This window comes from Humulus lupulus, chromosome 5, assembly GCF_963169125.1.
Source record: "Humulus lupulus chromosome 5, drHumLupu1.1, whole genome shotgun sequence".
Taxonomy (NCBI): domain Eukaryota; kingdom Viridiplantae; phylum Streptophyta; class Magnoliopsida; order Rosales; family Cannabaceae; genus Humulus; species Humulus lupulus.
This window is the reverse complement of record NC_084797.1, coordinates 209,990,537-210,007,902: the sequence shown is the minus strand read 5'-3', so window position 1 is coordinate 210,007,902 and position 17,366 is coordinate 209,990,537. Positions and strand designations below refer to the sequence as shown.

At 41.5% G+C, this 17,366-nt stretch overlaps 1 non-coding gene across 1 annotated transcript; it reads left to right on the top strand.

The window, feature by feature from the left end:
• The first annotated feature begins 13,480 nt into the window (after positions 1 to 13,480).
• LOC133780933 (small nucleolar RNA R71) lies at positions 13,481 to 13,587 on the top strand. The gene has a single exon (XR_009869738.1). It is a non-coding gene; the product is annotated as a small nucleolar RNA R71 (small nucleolar RNA).
• Positions 13,588 to 17,366: the final 3,779 nt, after the last annotated feature.

The window sequence follows — 17,366 nt, the reverse complement described above, 5'->3', positions numbered from 1 at the left end:
TCACGGAAGACGACGCCTGTAGCATCCATTTCCCGCATCATGACCCTCTGGTCATAGATGCCCAGATCGCCAATAAATTGGTGTCCCCGGTGCTGGTGGAAGATGGAAGCTCCATCAACATTCTATTCAAGCCCACCTTCACCGTGATTGGTTTGACTGAAGCAAATCTGGCATCATGCCCAACCCAGATCTACGGGTTCAATGGGGACGCGATACTCCCTGTGGGAAAAATCTAGTTGCCCGTAACTTTGGGGAGCGAGATGCAATGCTCGTTCAAGTTCTGCACGTTCGTAGTAGTGGACTGCCCCACTACTTATAATATCATTTTTGGTCGGCTCGCATTGGCCGAGTTCGGGGCTATCACCTCCATCTGTCATCTATGCATGAAGTTCCCTTGAAATAACGGAGGAGTGGGAACAGTCCGGGGAGATTAGAAGAGCACCCAAAAATGTTACCACGTGTCCGCCCGACCTATCTACATGGTCCGGGAGGAACCCCATGAGGAAGTTGTCAGTCCAGCTCCACCTCCTCCAACTGGAAGAATTGTTCGGGAGGAGGACGAGCTGGACCCGCGGATGGGAGACGACCGCGTACTGGAGCCCATGGACGAGATTGAGGAGGTGTGCATCAGTAACACCGACCCAACCAAGGTAATCCAAGTCGGGAAAAATCTGACAGCAGAAGTTTGGGTCGCCATCATCGCCCAGGTAAAGGAGAACCAAGATATTCTAGGCTGGTCTCATTCGAATTTGACGGGGATCGACCGCAACATCATTTGCCATGCCTTGAACATCGACAAAGATGCGACCCCGGTCCGGCAAAAACGAAGGCCCTGGGGAACGGAAAGGGCCGAGGCCCTCAAGCTAAAAGTCGAAAAGCTATCTTCGATCAACTTCATCTGTGAAGCTATATATCCCGTATGGCTGGCCAACCCAGTTCTGGTACCGAAGTCGAACGGGACCTCGATTTCACGGATCTTTACAAGGCTGGCCCTAAAGATTGCTTCCAGCTTCCCCAGATCGATCAGATGGTGGATGTGACGTCCGGGTATGAGATCTTGAGTTTCATGGACGCCTACTTCGGCTACAACCAGATCTCTATGCATGTAGGAGACCAGGAGCATACTAGTTTCCAAACCGACAAGGGGGTATACTACTACATCGTCATGCCCTTCGGGCTCAAAAATGCCAGAGCCACCTATCAGAGGCTCGTCAACTGAATGTTCTGGGCCCAGCTGGGGCAGAACATGGAGGTCTATATTGACGACATGCTAGTCAAATCCAAAACCTTCGGGAAACATTATGACGACCTGGCCGAGGCGTTCGCGATCATTCGAAAGTATGAGATGAAACTGAATCCCAAAAAATGCACCTTCGGCGTGGCATCCAAGAAGTTCCTGGGGTTCATCGTGAGTTTCCGGGGAATAGAAGCCAATTCGGACAAGATTAAGGCACTGATTGAAATGCCCTCTCCCCAGAACCATAAAAACGTACATAGTCTAACCAAGCGGATAACCGCCTTAAGCCGTTTCGTGTCGAAGGCCATGGACAAGTGCATTCTGTTCTTCAATGTTCTTCGGGGAAGCCAACGTTTCGAATGGTCAGTCGAGTGCGAAGAAGCTTTTCAAAAGCTGAAAGAGCATCTAGCCCAAGCATCGATATTGGCAAAACCGATGGACGACGAGCCGCTATACCTTTATTTGGCCGTGACCGAACACGCGATCAGCGCCACACTAGTGCGGGAGGATGAGAAAACTGAACTCCCGGTGTACTACGTGAGCAAGAGGTTATTGGAGGCAGAGTCACGATATCCTTTAATTGAAAAGTTAACATTTTGTCTGCTAATGGCGTCCCGGAAGCTCCGACCTTACTTCCAAGCCCACGCCATAAAAGTTCTGACCAACCACCCTTTGCGGCAAGTGTTGTAGAAACCTGAGTTGTCAGGAAGACTCTTGAAGTGGGATATGGAATTGAGTCAATTCGATATATCTTACGTTCCTAGAGTCTCGATCAAGGGACATGCCCTAGCTGACTTCATTGTAGAATGCTCCGGGATCACCGAAGGGGACGATCTCATGTGGAAGGTGTTCATGAGCGGAGCCTTAAATGAAAATGGAGCAGGGGTTGGAATCATCCTAGTGTTGCCACAAGGGCACCAGTTGCAAAACGCCATGTGCTTCCATTTCAAGGCGTCGAATAATGAGGCTGAGCACGAGGCCATGCTGGCCAGGTTGCGTCTGGCCCGGGAAGTGGGGGCTGCAAACCTAGAGATCTATAGCAAGTCCCAGCTGGTTGTCAGGCTAGTCTCAGGAGAATACCAAACCAAAGGGGAAAGAGATGGTGGCTTACGTGACTCAGACGAGAGAAATGCTGCAAGCGTTCAAGAGGCACTCCATCCGCCAGATCCCCAGGGAGCAAAACGTGTTCGCGGACACATTGGCAAAATTGGCCACCGATGTCGAGGCAGAGCTGTCTAGACTGGTCCATGTCAACCATCTCCCCATCCCAAGCATTCGAGTCTCTGCGATCAACGCCATCGACCACTCCACGTCCTGGATGGGATCCATTATCCACTACTTGACAACCGGCGGGTTACCAGTGGACAGGGCCGCGGCCAGGAAGCTTTAGTACCAGGTCCACAGATACGTCATGATGGATGGAAAGCTCTACTGTAGAGGGTTATCCATGCCGTACCTCAAATGCGTATCCAGGACCGAGCTGAGCACAATTATGCATGAAGTGCATGAAGGCATCTGCGGAGACCATACAGGCGAACTCAGTTTGTCCAAAAAGATCCTGCGCCAAGGATATTTCTGGCCAACCTTGAAGAAAGACTGTATTGATTATGTCTGCAACTACGAGCAGTGCCAAAGGTACATGAAGATCCCACGAGCCCCTCCAAAGGAATAACCTTGATGACAAGTCCTTGGTCTTTTGCGGTATGGGAAATCGATCTAGTAGGATCGCTCCCGACCGGGAAGGGAGGGGTAAAGTACGCGATCATGGCCGCCGACTACTATACCAAGTGGGTTGAAGCAGAGCCCATGAGTAAAATCACCTCGAAGAAGGCCCTGGATTTCGTCATAAACAACATTGTGTGCTGGTATGGGCTCCCCTACAAGATTATGTCCGACAACGGAAAGCAGTTCGACAGCATCCACTTCACGGATTTCTGTGAAAGACATGGTATCGTCAAAAGCTTCTCCACAGTCGCCAGGCCCTAAGTGAACAGGAAAGCGGAGGCCGTCAACAAAATCTTGAAAGGAACATTAAAGAGAAAGCTCCAAACCTACAAGAGCAAGTGGCCAGAAGAGTTCCTCGCGTGTTATGGGCTTACCGGACCACCAAAAGGACGTCTACCGGGCACACTCCTTACTCCATGGTGTACGGGTGCGAAGTCGTCATCCCCGTAGAAATGGCCATCCCGTCCCACAAAAGAGACACATACAATCTTGCCCAAAACCACGCCTTACTCCAGGAATCCCTGGATCTCATCGAGGAGATCCGGGAAGAGTCACAAGTTCGGTTGAAGATGTACCAAGGCAAGATCGCTCGGCATTTTAACTTGAAAGTAAAAAGCCGAAGGTTCGAAGCCAGTGATTTGGTCCTGCGAAGAGTCTTCCCTGCAACCCAAGATCCGGGAGTAGGGGTTCTGGGCCTGAATTGGGAAGGGTCGTACGAAATCCAACACGAAGTGTGCCCGGGAACATACCGTTTAAAATGGCTCGATGTCATGGAAGTCCCAAGGGCCTGGAACGCGGAGCATCTCCATAAATACTATCAGTAGTCAGGAGAACGTGTCTCAATTTTATATTTTCATTGTAAACAATGTACGCCTCTGGGCGATTCCTTGAATAATAAAAATCGGGTGTGCAAAATGTCATAAAGAAATATTGTCAAACAATGAAAATTCCAATCTGCTTCCTTAAGCAAGTGACCCGAGACCAGTCTCCACTTACTTGTGGGGTATCTCTGGTATGAAAAAATACGAGAACAAACCCAGTTGGACCCAAGGCTCAGGCCTGGTCCCGCCCCGGACGAACGTTGTCCGGGGGTATGATAAAGAGGACCCAAGGCTCAAGCCTGGTCCCGCCCCGGACGTACGTTGTCTGGGGGTGCGATATAAAGGACCCAAGGCTCAGGCCTGCTCCCGCCCTGGATGAACGCTGTCTGGGGGTAAAATACCCAGTAGGACGTATGGGCTAGCCCGTGTCCTAACATTCGGTTGACCGTGCGTGGTCCCAAACAACCAAGTATCCATCCGCGTCATTTCCACAATAGCTCGGGACTATTAAAGCGTGGGTCCCAGGTGTAAGTTGTCTAAAATTAGTATTAAAACAGCCCAGGCCGTGGGAACCTAATCTAGGTTTCAAAATAAGCTAATCTACTAAACCCCGATGGTCCAGACCATCAGATTTTCAACATTAGGGACTGGACGAGTAAATTCAGCGATAATTATCAACTCCCTAATAACCCAAGCCGTTGGAACCTGAGCAACAAGAGTAAAGTGAGTTGCTAAGTTAAAGTCAGGAATGATATAGTCCAGGCCGTTGGAACCGGGACCAAACACTCAACACATTCATGCACAGTGGTAAAACACTTTGTGAAAGCTTAACGGATGAAAATAGGAAAGCAATATGCAAAAGATAAAGTGGATAAAACACCAAAAATCTTCTTAGACACCTCTCGTCAATAAAAATATTACAATTAAAAACAAAAAACAGTTCTGAGTCTAGGCTTCGCCAGGTCCAGGCACCTCCGGGGCGGCCCCATCCGCCTCTTCATCCAGAGGCTCCGCGCTGACCCTCTCCTTGGCCTCGAATTTGGCTCTCTTCACAACGGGGTCAGGATAGATTAGGAGGCTCATATTCTTGTCCTGGACCCAGGCCATATAGATGGCCTCATCGAAGGTGACGCCCAGCAAGTCATCCGCCTGCTCTTTTTCGTTGCGGGTCTCGTCGTGCGTCTTCACCTCCTTGTGAAGCAAGCCATCCAATTCAATGACCCGGGCATCCAGACCGTTGTCTCTCTCCCGGTCCTGGATGGATTGAGTCACAGCCACCTCCTGTGAGGCCTTTACTCGAAGAAGCTCCACTTCCAGATTGGCCACCAGCTCACCAGTCTCGGTTTCTTTATGGGACAGAGCCTCTTCAAGTTGAAACTTAACCCGGGCGAACTCCGCGCGATCTGCTTTGGCCTGGGCAACCACTTTGGCCAGGGCCACGTTTGCCTGGGCTGTCTCCCTGGCCAGGGCCTCCTTGGTGGCTTCCCTTTGGTTCACAGCCGCATCCAGCTCCAGATGAAGCATCTCCATCTTCATGGTAGCCTCAGCCACCAAGTCGGCATTCCGATGGGACAGTAGAGCATCCTGGAACAAAGCAAAGTTAGAAGAATCCTTACTAAACAAGGAAAAGGAGAAAGATAAGATGCAAAGCGAACTTACAGTGGTGGCTTGGTGGCGGAGAGCTTGGGAAATGAACAACATGTCTTGATTGGCGATGGTGGCATATCACTTCAGTTGGAGAGTGGACATAGTGTTCCCCACTTGGTCTAGTAGATCCGTCGTGAACGGGGTCGTGTCCTACCCCAGTTTGGGGCAGAAACCCATTTCGGCGACCAGCCGATCCACGATTGGCTGAGGGGCACTGAAGGCTAATAGGCGATCAACAAATTCAACCTGACGACGGATCATCAAGGCCTTATAAACCTCCTCCCTTGTTTCCCGGCCACTCTCCCAGGTTTGGGAAATGAGTTTGGACTGCTCGTCACGTAGAACAGCCTCCCCCTCCTCATGTAAGGAAAGGTGGATGGGGAGAGTCGGTGCTACCGGGAGTTCTTTGGCTGCAAGGCGACTCTCCCTGGATGACTCCCTAGCTGAACCAGCCTGCCTCGTCCTGGCCCTTTTGGTTCTTGGTTCTGCCTCCTCCGTGCCCAAGTCCGCGACTCTTTTCCCGAAACTCTGGCTTGTCGTTGGTTCCCGCTCTAGGATGATCATCGTGGGGTGAGCGAGAAGATCGGGGACAGTTGCCGGGTCAACGGTTGTGATCAGGACCACTGCCAGGGATGCCTCGCTGGGTTGAAGCTCCCGCCCTGATGTCTGCTGATATCACCCAATAAATCCTAAGCGATCGCAATAGTAATCGGGCTATGTCGTATCCACATAGAGGTAAAATACAAGTAAAAAGATAGATTAGTAAATCAGAGATAATAAACTTTGAAATGGTGTAACTTTGAAAAAGAATATAAACATTAAATAAACAAAATCGAGGAATCAGAATCAGAAAGAAAATATGGAAGGCATAAGTTTCATTCATGCAAACATATATATATTTTAATAAAATTGATTCAATATACGCAACTATAATTCTACACCATTAATTATAGTTGGAAAATATATAATAAAGCTCACCTTAAAATATGTTCTTTAATTAAATTATACTAACTTCTAATTTTAAAAACCTATCATATTATATACCTTAGAGCGAAAAAATACCAATGGAAGAATGCAGTAAAAAGCATATAATATAAAAAATATCCTAAATTAAATTAAAAGCCTAAATTACATAAGAAGAGCATGACTAGACTTATGTAAAAGAGACTAATAAATTTAGAATAAAAATTAGAAGAAAATAAATTTAATTGTAACAAATATATAGAAATGAAGAACAAAATAAAGAATCAATATATTAAAAATATAATGTAAAACATGAACTTCACAGAGCCTTTCCACAAAAGAATTTAGCCTAAAATAGGCATTGTTTTCACTCAAAGTAATGTAAAAGAAATGAAAGAAAAATAAGAACAAAAATGCTTTTCTCTCTCACTATACTCTCCACACTTAATTCCACCATCTGATACTTTTTTACTCCATTTGGTCCTCTATTTATAGTGTAAATAGAACTCAAAAATGTGTAAAACTGTGTACTAAAAAGTGGGGAAAATGGCTGCAAAATAGGTGCAAAGCGGGACAAGTGGGAGACAGCAGTCAGATCGTGGCAGCTGCTTTGTTGGGGCATGGGGAGCAGCATGGCGACGTGGCGCGGATTGGTTGGCTCGGGTGGCTAGCGCGTCAGACGGCGTTAGGCGGTTGTCGGGCATGTGGGGAGCATGGCAGGCACGTCAAGTGGCAGCTGTCAGACGGAGTGGCTTCGGCGGCGTGGCTTCGGCTCGACTGGACGAATGGCAGGCTGCCATGTGGCAGCGTGGGGGAGCAGATGTTGGCTTGGGCTTTGGCTGTTTGGGCTTAATTTTGGGCCATTCCATCTTCAAAAATGCCATTTTCTTCATGATTTCTTCAATTTTAATTCTTTCTTTCTTCTTTCTTTTTCTTTGTGTCAAAATACATTTTATTTCCTGAAAATTAAACACAAATTAAATTAAAATTAATATTTTCAAATATAAAATATATGACAATAAATCCATGAAAATATTAATTAAAACTTAATTAATTTTACACTTTAAGACTAATAAAATGATATTTTTGAGCACTAATCACAACCCCCAACCAACTTATTGCTAGTCTCTAGCAATTCAAGCGAAATAAGAAATGTCAACATGATATATTTCAGGTCAAAAATGATAAAAGAACTTAAGTATTAACACAAAATGTTAGTAACAAGTCAACAAGAGTTATCAAAATTACTTCGAATAAATCTAGAGTTGTGAGTGTGTGCACCAAACTTGAACCTTCTTACCGCAAACCATAGCACATAAAGCCTTTGAAATTATTCCAAGTAAAAGTCTCAACTCCATTAACCTCTCATGTAATTGAAAATATTTAAAGTTCAAGGGTTTCACTCACGGAGTTGGAAAAGAAGTAAGCACTCATCAAATGGGTATATATTTAGGACAAACTCTTAAAGAGTACCACAAAACCAGTTTTTTCAGGATTTTAAGTTAAATAAACAATCTTTACATTTATTCTAAGAGCCATAAAATAAAACAAGAAATTAATAAACACACATTTTTTGTTTTGGACACAAGAGACAACATAATTGAAAATGATAGAAATATTGCTCGTGTGTCTTTCTCCTTTTTTTCTATATTTTTTCTTTCTTTTTTCTTTTCTCTTTTCTTCTTCTTCTTCTTCTTTTTTTTTTTTGAAGAACAAAATAAAATGCTCTCTAATAAGATTTTTCTATAGAAAATATTATCCCTAAAACATCATCCATTCATACCACAATACCTTGTCCAAATAATTATAACCATTTCTAAGAATCAATAAAAATTTAAAAGTTGTTTTCTCAAGTCTCACTTCTCACACAAAAGAATGAACTACTTAAACATGGCAAGTTTCTAAGCAATTATGTGCTAACAACCATCTTACCACAATGTTTGGTATGTGCATTAGGTAACTCTAGAGAAACTCTTAGTAATATAGATAACAAAAATTGACTCAAAAGTAACATTTTGCATAAATAAATAAGTAATTTTAAAAAAAAATTGACCGTGAAAATATTAATACGACAAAAATCAACATGAATGTGCATGAATATGCTCACCACCCCCAACCAAAATCTGACAGTGTCCTCAATGTCTCAAAATATAATAAATGTAAAAGAGTAGGGAAAGAGAACACCTGGATAGCGAGCATTGAGTGATAGAGCGAATATTGATTCTCTAAAACATGAAAAACTGAAAACACAAAATGATAACAAATAAAAAAAAATGACAAAAGGGAAATAAACAGAAAACAAACCTATATACAAACAATTTGGAACACTACTCAGACTTGGTAAACCGGTTCCACGAGGGTGACTTCTTCAGGTAGGGTCACCCTCTCTATATAGTGTTTCAGTCGTTGGCCATTTACTTTGAATTCTCTCCCATCAGTTGGGTCTGTGACCTCAACATCACCGTTGGGAAAGACAGATTTCACCACATATGGGCCAGTCCACCTTGATCTCAGCTTGCCAGGGTGGATATGCAGACGAGAGTCATAAAGATGCACTCGTTGGTTTGGCTCAAATTCTTTTCTGAGGATCTGCTTGTCATGGGTCGCTTTCATTTTGGCCTTGTAGATCCTAGAGTTGTCCTAAGCATCGTTTCTTAATTCTTCAATTTCTGACAAATGAAGCTTACAATTGAGTCCTGCCGCCTTGAGATCAAAATTTAGGCTTTTAACTACCCAATAAGCTTTGTGTTCTAGCTCAACAGGAAGGTGGTAGGCTTTACCATAGACTAGCCTATAAGGAGACATACCAAGTTGAGTTTTGTAAGCAGTGCGGTATGCCTAGAGAGCATCGAGAAGTCGTGAGGACCATTCTTTGCGGTCAGGATTAACCATCTTTTCTAAGATTTGCTTAATTTCTCGATTGGCTAACTCAGCTTGGCCATTTGTCTGTGGGTGATAAGGCAATGCAACCTTATGAATTACACCATATTTTTGCATTAAGGTCTCAAAAGAATAGTTGCAAAAATGGGTTCCTTGATCACTTATGGTAGCTTGAGGTGTGCCAAACCTAGATAACACATTTTCCTTTAAGAATTTCACAACAGTTGTGTTATCATTATTTCGACAAGGCACAGCTTCCACCCATTTTGATACATAGTCTATGGCGAGGAGAATGTAAAGGTAGCCAGAAGAAGGTGGAAATGGTCTCATAAAGTCTATCCCCCAGCAATCGAATATTTCTATTACAAGAATTGGGTTTAATAGCATCATATGTCGCTAGGATAGAGCACCTAATTTCTGACACCTTTCACATGATCGACATAAATTGTTAGTGTCTTTGAACAAAGTGGGCCAATAAAGACCACACTGTAAGATTTTTGCAGCAGTCTTTTTCATAGAAAAATGACCACCACAAGCTTAATTATGACAAAAGTTCAGAACACTAAAAGTATCATCATCTGGAATGCAACGTCTCATAATTTGGTCGGGGCAATATTTGAAAAGATATGGGTCGTCCCAATAGAAGTTACGAACCTCAAACAAAAATTTATGTTTATCTTGTACATTCCATGCAGTTGGAAGTTCGCCAGTCACTAAATAATTGACGATATGAGCGTACCATGGTAACTTAGTGACTGCGAAGAGATGTTCATCAGGGAAGTCATCTCGAATGGCTGGGCCATTAGCGGAATCAGAAAATTCAAGACGAGATAAGTGGTCCGCTACCACATTTTCAACTCCTTTCTTGTCTTTTATGGTTAGATCAAATTCCTGTAACAGAAGGATCCACCTAATTAAACGCGCCTTAGCATCCTTTTTGGAAAGGAGGTATTTTAAGGTGGAATGGTCCGTAAAGACCGTGATAGGTGAACCAATCAGGAAGGAACAAAACTTGTCAAGTGCGAATACTACAGCAAGTAACTCTTTTTCAGTGGTAGAAAAGTTCATTTGAGCACTGTTAAGAGTTCTACTTGCGTAATAAACAACAAAGGGCTTCCCTTCCCTTCTTTGACCTAAAACGGCCCCTATAGCATAATTGCTAGCATCACACATGATTTCAAACAGTAAGTTCCAATCTGGTGGCTGAATGATAAGGGCGGAAGTGAGTTTTGCAACGAGCGTTCGGAAAGATTCCTCACACTCAGGTGTCCAACTGAACACAACATCTTTTGCTAGGAGGTTTGACAAAGGGCGAGCAATTGTCGAGAAATTGTGTATGAACTTCCTATAGAATCCTGCATGCCCAAGAAAATATCAAATGTCTTTAACAGTCTTGGGGGTGGGCAACTTTGATATGAGTTCAATCTTTGATTGATCAACCTCAATTCCTCGTTCTGACATGACATGCCCCAAAACTATGCCTGATGGCACCATGAAATGACACTTTTCCCAGTTGAGTACCAAGCCCTTTTCTTTGCAACGTTTAAGCACAAACTCTAAATTGAGAAGGCTTGACTCGAAGGAATCTCCAAAGACTGTCAAATCATCCATGAATACTTCCATACATTTCTCGATCATATCACTAAATATGCTCATCATGCATCGCTGGAAAGTGGCTGGAGCATTGCACAGGCCAAATGGCATGTGCCAAAAGGCAAAAGTACCAAAAGGACAAGTGAATGTGGTCTTATCCTGATCTTCTAAGGCAATCTCAATTTGGTAATACCCTGAATAACCATCAAGAAAACTATAGAAAGGATGACCTGCCACACGTTCCAATATTTGATCGATGAATGGAAGTAGAAAATGGTCTTTGCAGGTGGCTGCATTTAATTTTCTATAATCAATGCACATGCGCCACCCAGTTGTGACCTTGGTAGGAACAAGTTCCCCTTTTTCATTTTGTACCACTGTTACCCCAGATTTCTTGGGAACAACCTAAGTTGGGCTGACCCATTTACTATCAGCAACATGATAGATTATGCCAGAATCAAGAAGTTTCAAGACTTCAGTCTTAACTACTTCCTTCATCGTTGGGTTCAATCTTCTTTGAGGGTCACGACGTGGTATAAACCCATCTTCCAATTGAATGTGATGGGAACAAATTAAAGGACTAATACATTTGATGTCACCTATCGTCCATCCTAATGCATCTCTTTGTTCTTGCAACACATTGATGAGTTGGCGTTCTTGTGTGGCATTGATCTTGGAGGATATTATGACAGGAAAAGTGTTGTCAGCTCCCAGGAAAACATGCTTAAGACCCTCGGGAAGTTGTGCCAACTTTGGTTGAGGAGCTTGTTCAATGGATGGTTTTGGTGTTTCTCGATCTTGAGGGAGTTCCTCAAAGATTGGATTCCAAAACATGGTTCTTCTAGCCTGTGAGTGTTTGATGATTTCAGGGTTGTTTGCAGACTCATCGGGCTCAGAACTTTCTGAAATTTGGAAGAGGTGATTAAAATGATTAGACGTGTATTTCGATTCGACCTCTTCCGAAATAAGTGTATCGATCAGATAGGATTGGAAACACTCATCGTTGTCAGGTGGTTGTTTGCCGATGTGGAAAACATTCACTTCTAGAGTCATGTTCCCAAAAGAGATTTTCATGAGACCATTCCTACAGTTAATGAGTGCATTAGTTGTTGCGAGGAAAGGTCTACCGAGAATGATAGAAATTTTGGACTCTATACTTACTTCGGATTGAGTGTCCAAGATGAGAAAATCAACAGGGTAATAGAATTTTTCAATTTAAATCAGAACGTCCTCTACTATTCCCCGAGGTTTCTTAACTGATCGATCGGCCAATTGTAGGACCATAGATGTGGGCTTGAGTTCTCCTAGACCTAATTGCAAGTATATTGAATATGGCATGAGATTTACACTTGCTCCTAAGTCTAGAAGAGCTTGACCAAATTCCTGCTCCCCAATTTAACATGAGATGGTGGGACAACCAGGATCTTTGTACTTAGGCGGTGTCTTGCAGTCAATTACCGCGCTAGCTTGTTCCGCCAAGAATGCAGTTTTCTTGACATGGTGCTTTCTTTTAACGGTGCACAAATCCTTGATAACCTTGGCATAAGCCAGCACTTGTTTGATCACATGCAACAATGGCAAGTTGATCTTCACTTGTGTTAAAAGGTCTAGGATTTCACCATGATTTTCTAGTACCTTTCCAGTGGATTTCAAAGCTTGAGGAAAGGGTGCCTTTACTGGAATGCTTATTGGCACATCATTATCTGGAGGGGGCATTGACGTACTCGTTGTCTTAGTTAACGGTGAAACTGTACTTTGACCACTTCGAGTAGAGATGGCATTAACCTCTTTGAAATTTGTATCTGTATAGGAGGAGGTTTGTGCCATGTGTATCCCTTTTTGATGGATTAGAGGTTGAGCGGGAAGTCTACCATGCTCTTGAATCGCCAAAGTAGTGTTTAGCTTTGCCATTTGGATTTTCATGTCTTTCATTTCCTCTACCATTAGTGTGAAACAAGATTTGAGTTCTTTAGTTGAGGCTATTTGAGTTTGCACAAGCATTTGCAAAGTATTCTCAAGAGAATTACTTGATTGCATGTTATTTAGAGGAGCAATGTATGATTTTGGTGGTTGTTGCTGCTCAGGCCTCCATTGGCTCCCAGATGCTTGGTTTGAATCCTTCCAGCTGAAATTTGGATGGTTGCGCCAACCAGGACTGTAAGTGTTTGAGAAAGGGTTATAAGGCTTCTTATAATCCCTTAAATCATTGCAGTGTTCCTCATTTCCTCCTCTTAGCTCACCAAGAGTTGGGCACTCTTGCAGTTAATGTTCCATCCCTCCACAAATGAAGCATGGATCTCGTGTCTCTACCTTTGCAGCCGTATGGATTCCTCTACCTTCTTGAGATTTGAAAGCCTTGAATTGTTGTCTCAGTGATTCAATTTGGCTTTTGACGTTGTCATCTTCCTTTAATTGGTAGATTCCAATTGATCATGGCTTGTCCATAGGACTCGGTCCATTCCATGTGTAGGACTTTTCAACGAGATCGTCGAGGTACTCGAAAGCTTCATCAGGATCTTTTTGAAGGAATTCGTCATTGCACATCATTTGTACGAATTGTCTTTGTCCGCTTGTGAGACCGTCATAGAAATAGCTGATCAGACGCCAGCTTTCGTATCCATGATGTGGGCATTGATTTATCAAATCTCTAAACCTCTCCCAGACGTGATGGAAAGTTTCATGGTCTTTCTGGATGAAGGTAGAGATTTGCCTCTTAAGGCTGCTAGTCTTATGGGGTGGGAAATATTTGGCAAAGAATGCTTTTGTCATTTCGTCCCATGTTCCGATAGATCCAGGCCTTAAGGAATACGACCAGCTTTTTGCTTTGTCTTTGAGAGAGAAAGGAAAAATTTTCAATCTCACAATGTTGGTGACATCAGCTCGGTTGTTGAATTTAGCCAACACCTCTTCAAATTACCGTATATGCACGTACGGACTCTCATTTTTCAACCCATGGAAGGTTGGTAAGAGGTTAATCATGTCGGGTTTGAAATCAAAATTTGGCATATTGTTGGGATACATTATGCATGAAGGTGTGGTTGTACGCGTAGGATGTAAATAATCCTATGGCGCTCTTGGTTGGATTTCATCTTGATGAGCCATCGTGGGTGGTTCAGGAAGTCTCAGTGAATCGGGAGTGTTTAAACGAATGGAAGAAAACGACGAACTAGGAGAGTTTTCTAAAGTTTCTACTTGTTGTCTTACAAATCTCCCTAGTGCGTCTCTGTTTCGTGGCATAAATATTTTTTTATTTTGTAAGTATTATAAGCGCAAATGTGTAATAATGTAATAAGTATACACCAAAAATGTTCCCAGGCCAATTGGGAAGGCTACCAAGGTACCACTTTAGGCCCAAGAGCTTTTCTAGAACTCCCTGAGGTACTTAGAAAAGATTGGAGGGTAACACTAACACAGACCTTATTTAAGAACCAATTTTTCTAAGACAGAACAAGTTTGGTTTTTACTAATTTCCACAATTACACAAATTTTCTCAATACTTTGTTGTTTTTTGTTTTGTTTTGTTTTTTGTTTTAAATTTTATGCTTTTTTTTCTTTCGAAAAAAACCTAAATCTAGAAAATAAATTCTAAACTTAAAAGCAAAATGAATAAAATAAAACAATAACAAAAAAATAAATAAATGAATAAAAAAAATTACTAAGGATAAATAAAATAAAAGAGAAATAAAAAAAAAATTATACTATTTTTTTTATATAGAAAAAAAATTAATTTACTAGGCAAACCTTTAATTGTAGAATTACCTCCCCGGCAACGGCGCCAAAAATTGATATCGCCCAATAACTCCTAAGCGGTCGCAGTAGTAATCGGGCTATGTCGTATCCACAGAGAGGTAAAATACAAGTAAAAAGATAGATTAGTAAATCAGAGATAATAAATTTTGAAATGGTGTAACTTTGAAAAAGAATATAAACATTAAATAAACAAAATCGAGGAATTAGAATAAGAAAGAAAATATGGAAGGTATAAGTTTCATTCATGCAAACATATATATATATATATATTTTAATAAAATTGATTAATTATACTCAACTATAATTCTACACCATTAACTATAGCTGGAAAATATATATAATAAAGCTCACCTTAAAATATGTTCTTTAAGTAAATTATACTAACTTCTAATTTTAAAAACCTATCATATTATATACTTTAGAGCAACAAAATACCAATGAAAGAATGCAGTAAAAAGCATATAATATAACAAATATCCTAAATTAAATTAAAAGCCTAAATTACATAAGAAGAGCATGACTAGACTTATGTAAAAGACACTAATAAATTTAGAATAAAAATTAGAAGAAAATAAATTTAATTGTAACAAATATATAGAAATGAAAAAAAAAATAAAGAATCAATATATTAAAAATATAATGTAAAACATGAACTTCACTCTAGCCTTTCCACAAAAGAATTTAGCCTGAAATAGGCATTGTTTTCACTCAAAGTAATGTAAAAGAAATGAAAGAAAAATAAGAGCAAAAATGATTTTCTCTCTCACTATACCTTGAAAAGTTAAACGCTAAACTCGAGGAGGAGAAACCACCTTCGATATAATGGCGGGTGAAAAGGCTCGCCTCCTCGAAGAATTCAAGCAAAGGAAGGATCGAGCAATGGACATGGACATGTACAGGATCTGGGCCAACAATGCCAATCTTAATATGAACTTCTTGGGTACCCTTGAGTACGAGCTCTTGGCTAAATGGCAAGCTCGGTTGGAGGCAGAGGAAGCTGAGGAGGAGGCTGAAAAGGCTAAGGAGATGCCGCCAGGGGGGACGCTCCAACTTCCTAGAAGAAAGATCAAGGGCTGCGTCCCATTAAAATTTTTGTAATAGTTGAACTTTGTTTTTTTATATATATATGCCCTTGGGGCAAAAACAATCCACAACTCGTATAAGAGTTATTTTTTGTTTATCCAAACTTACATTTGGTATTTTTAATTTTATGCTCGGCTTTACTTTAATATTTTTGTCTCACATTTCTTAGATCGAAATATTTTGAGCAATTTATATTAAATTTTTTTCCTTTATGTCTGTTTATTCATACAAACATAGTTTCGATGCATTCATGCATAGTTTGCTCGATATATCCATATCCGATCTCGTTATTTGTCAAGATCGGATCTTACTTTTACCACACACTCAAAAATACTTATGTGGCATGTAAGATAGATAATTTAGTTATATCTTGCTTTTTCTAGTCACTTTTCCTCTTCCTTGAGTAGCTCCTTAAGGTTATGAGGTCGAAACTATTTTTGTAAAATATTCCAGCCTCGCTCTCGACTTAGCTCGAACTAGGTTTATCTTTTTCCCAACTTTGGTTGATCAATTTTAGCTGGTTTGTTCCAAACCTATTTAGGTCATGTTTAGTTCGTAATCCATACACTTATATATCTTTAATCTAGTTATGTCCAGATCATATTAGCTTGCGTATCTAGTCGTATCCAGACTTTTTTTTTAATAATATGGTTACGTCCAAATTATCTTAGCTCGTGCATCTGGTTATATCCAGACACTTGTTTTTTAATAATCTGGTTACGTCCAAATTATCTTAGCTCGCACATCTGGTTATATCCAGACACTTATTTTTTATTTAATGTTATTTATTTTTTCAAACTTATGGTATTATTGTATACCACCGATTCCCCCTTAATATCCTATGAGTGTGACCATAGGTTATTTAATTAAGAGAGTTTGCAAAAAATACAACATATAAGAAAAAGAATGACTTTTGATCAAAATTGAATGTTTTATTAATAAAAACAAACATGCTTGGTTACAATGAGACATCATTCCTACACTATTGATAGTAAGGTCGTAGATGCTTGCCATTCCAAGCTCGTGGTACCAGGTCTCCGTTTAATCTGGCCAATTTATATACTCCAGGTCGAATAATGAACTCAATTTGGTAAGGTCCTTCCCAATTAGGTCAAAGAACTCCAGCAATTGAGTCCCTTGTAGCTAGGAATACACGTCTTAATACTAAGTCTCCCAATCCAAATTTTCTATCCTGAACCTTTTTATTGAAATATTGAGTAGCTTGCTGGTGATATGCCACATTTTTCAGTTGAGCTTCATCTCGCCTTTCTTCAATAAGGTCCAGACTTACTTCGAGCTGGGATTGGTTCGAGGGTTGATCGTAAGCATGTCTTCGGATTGTGGGTATTTCAACCTCAATTGGTAACATGGCCTCGCACCCATATGTCAGGGAGAAAGGGGTATGCCCTGTCGAAGTGCGAGCTGTGGTTCGATATGCCCACAAAACTTGGGGTAACTCCTCGGGCCATTTTCCCTTAGCATCTTCTAATCTCTTCTTCATAGAGCTCTTGAGGTTTTTATTTACTACTTCGACCTGGTCGTTTGCTTGGGGATGGGCAACGGAGGAAAATATTTTTATTATTCCATTTTTTCACAAAAATAGGTAAACAATTTGCTGTCAAATTGAGTACCGTTATCTGATACTATCTTCCTTGGCATTCCGTATC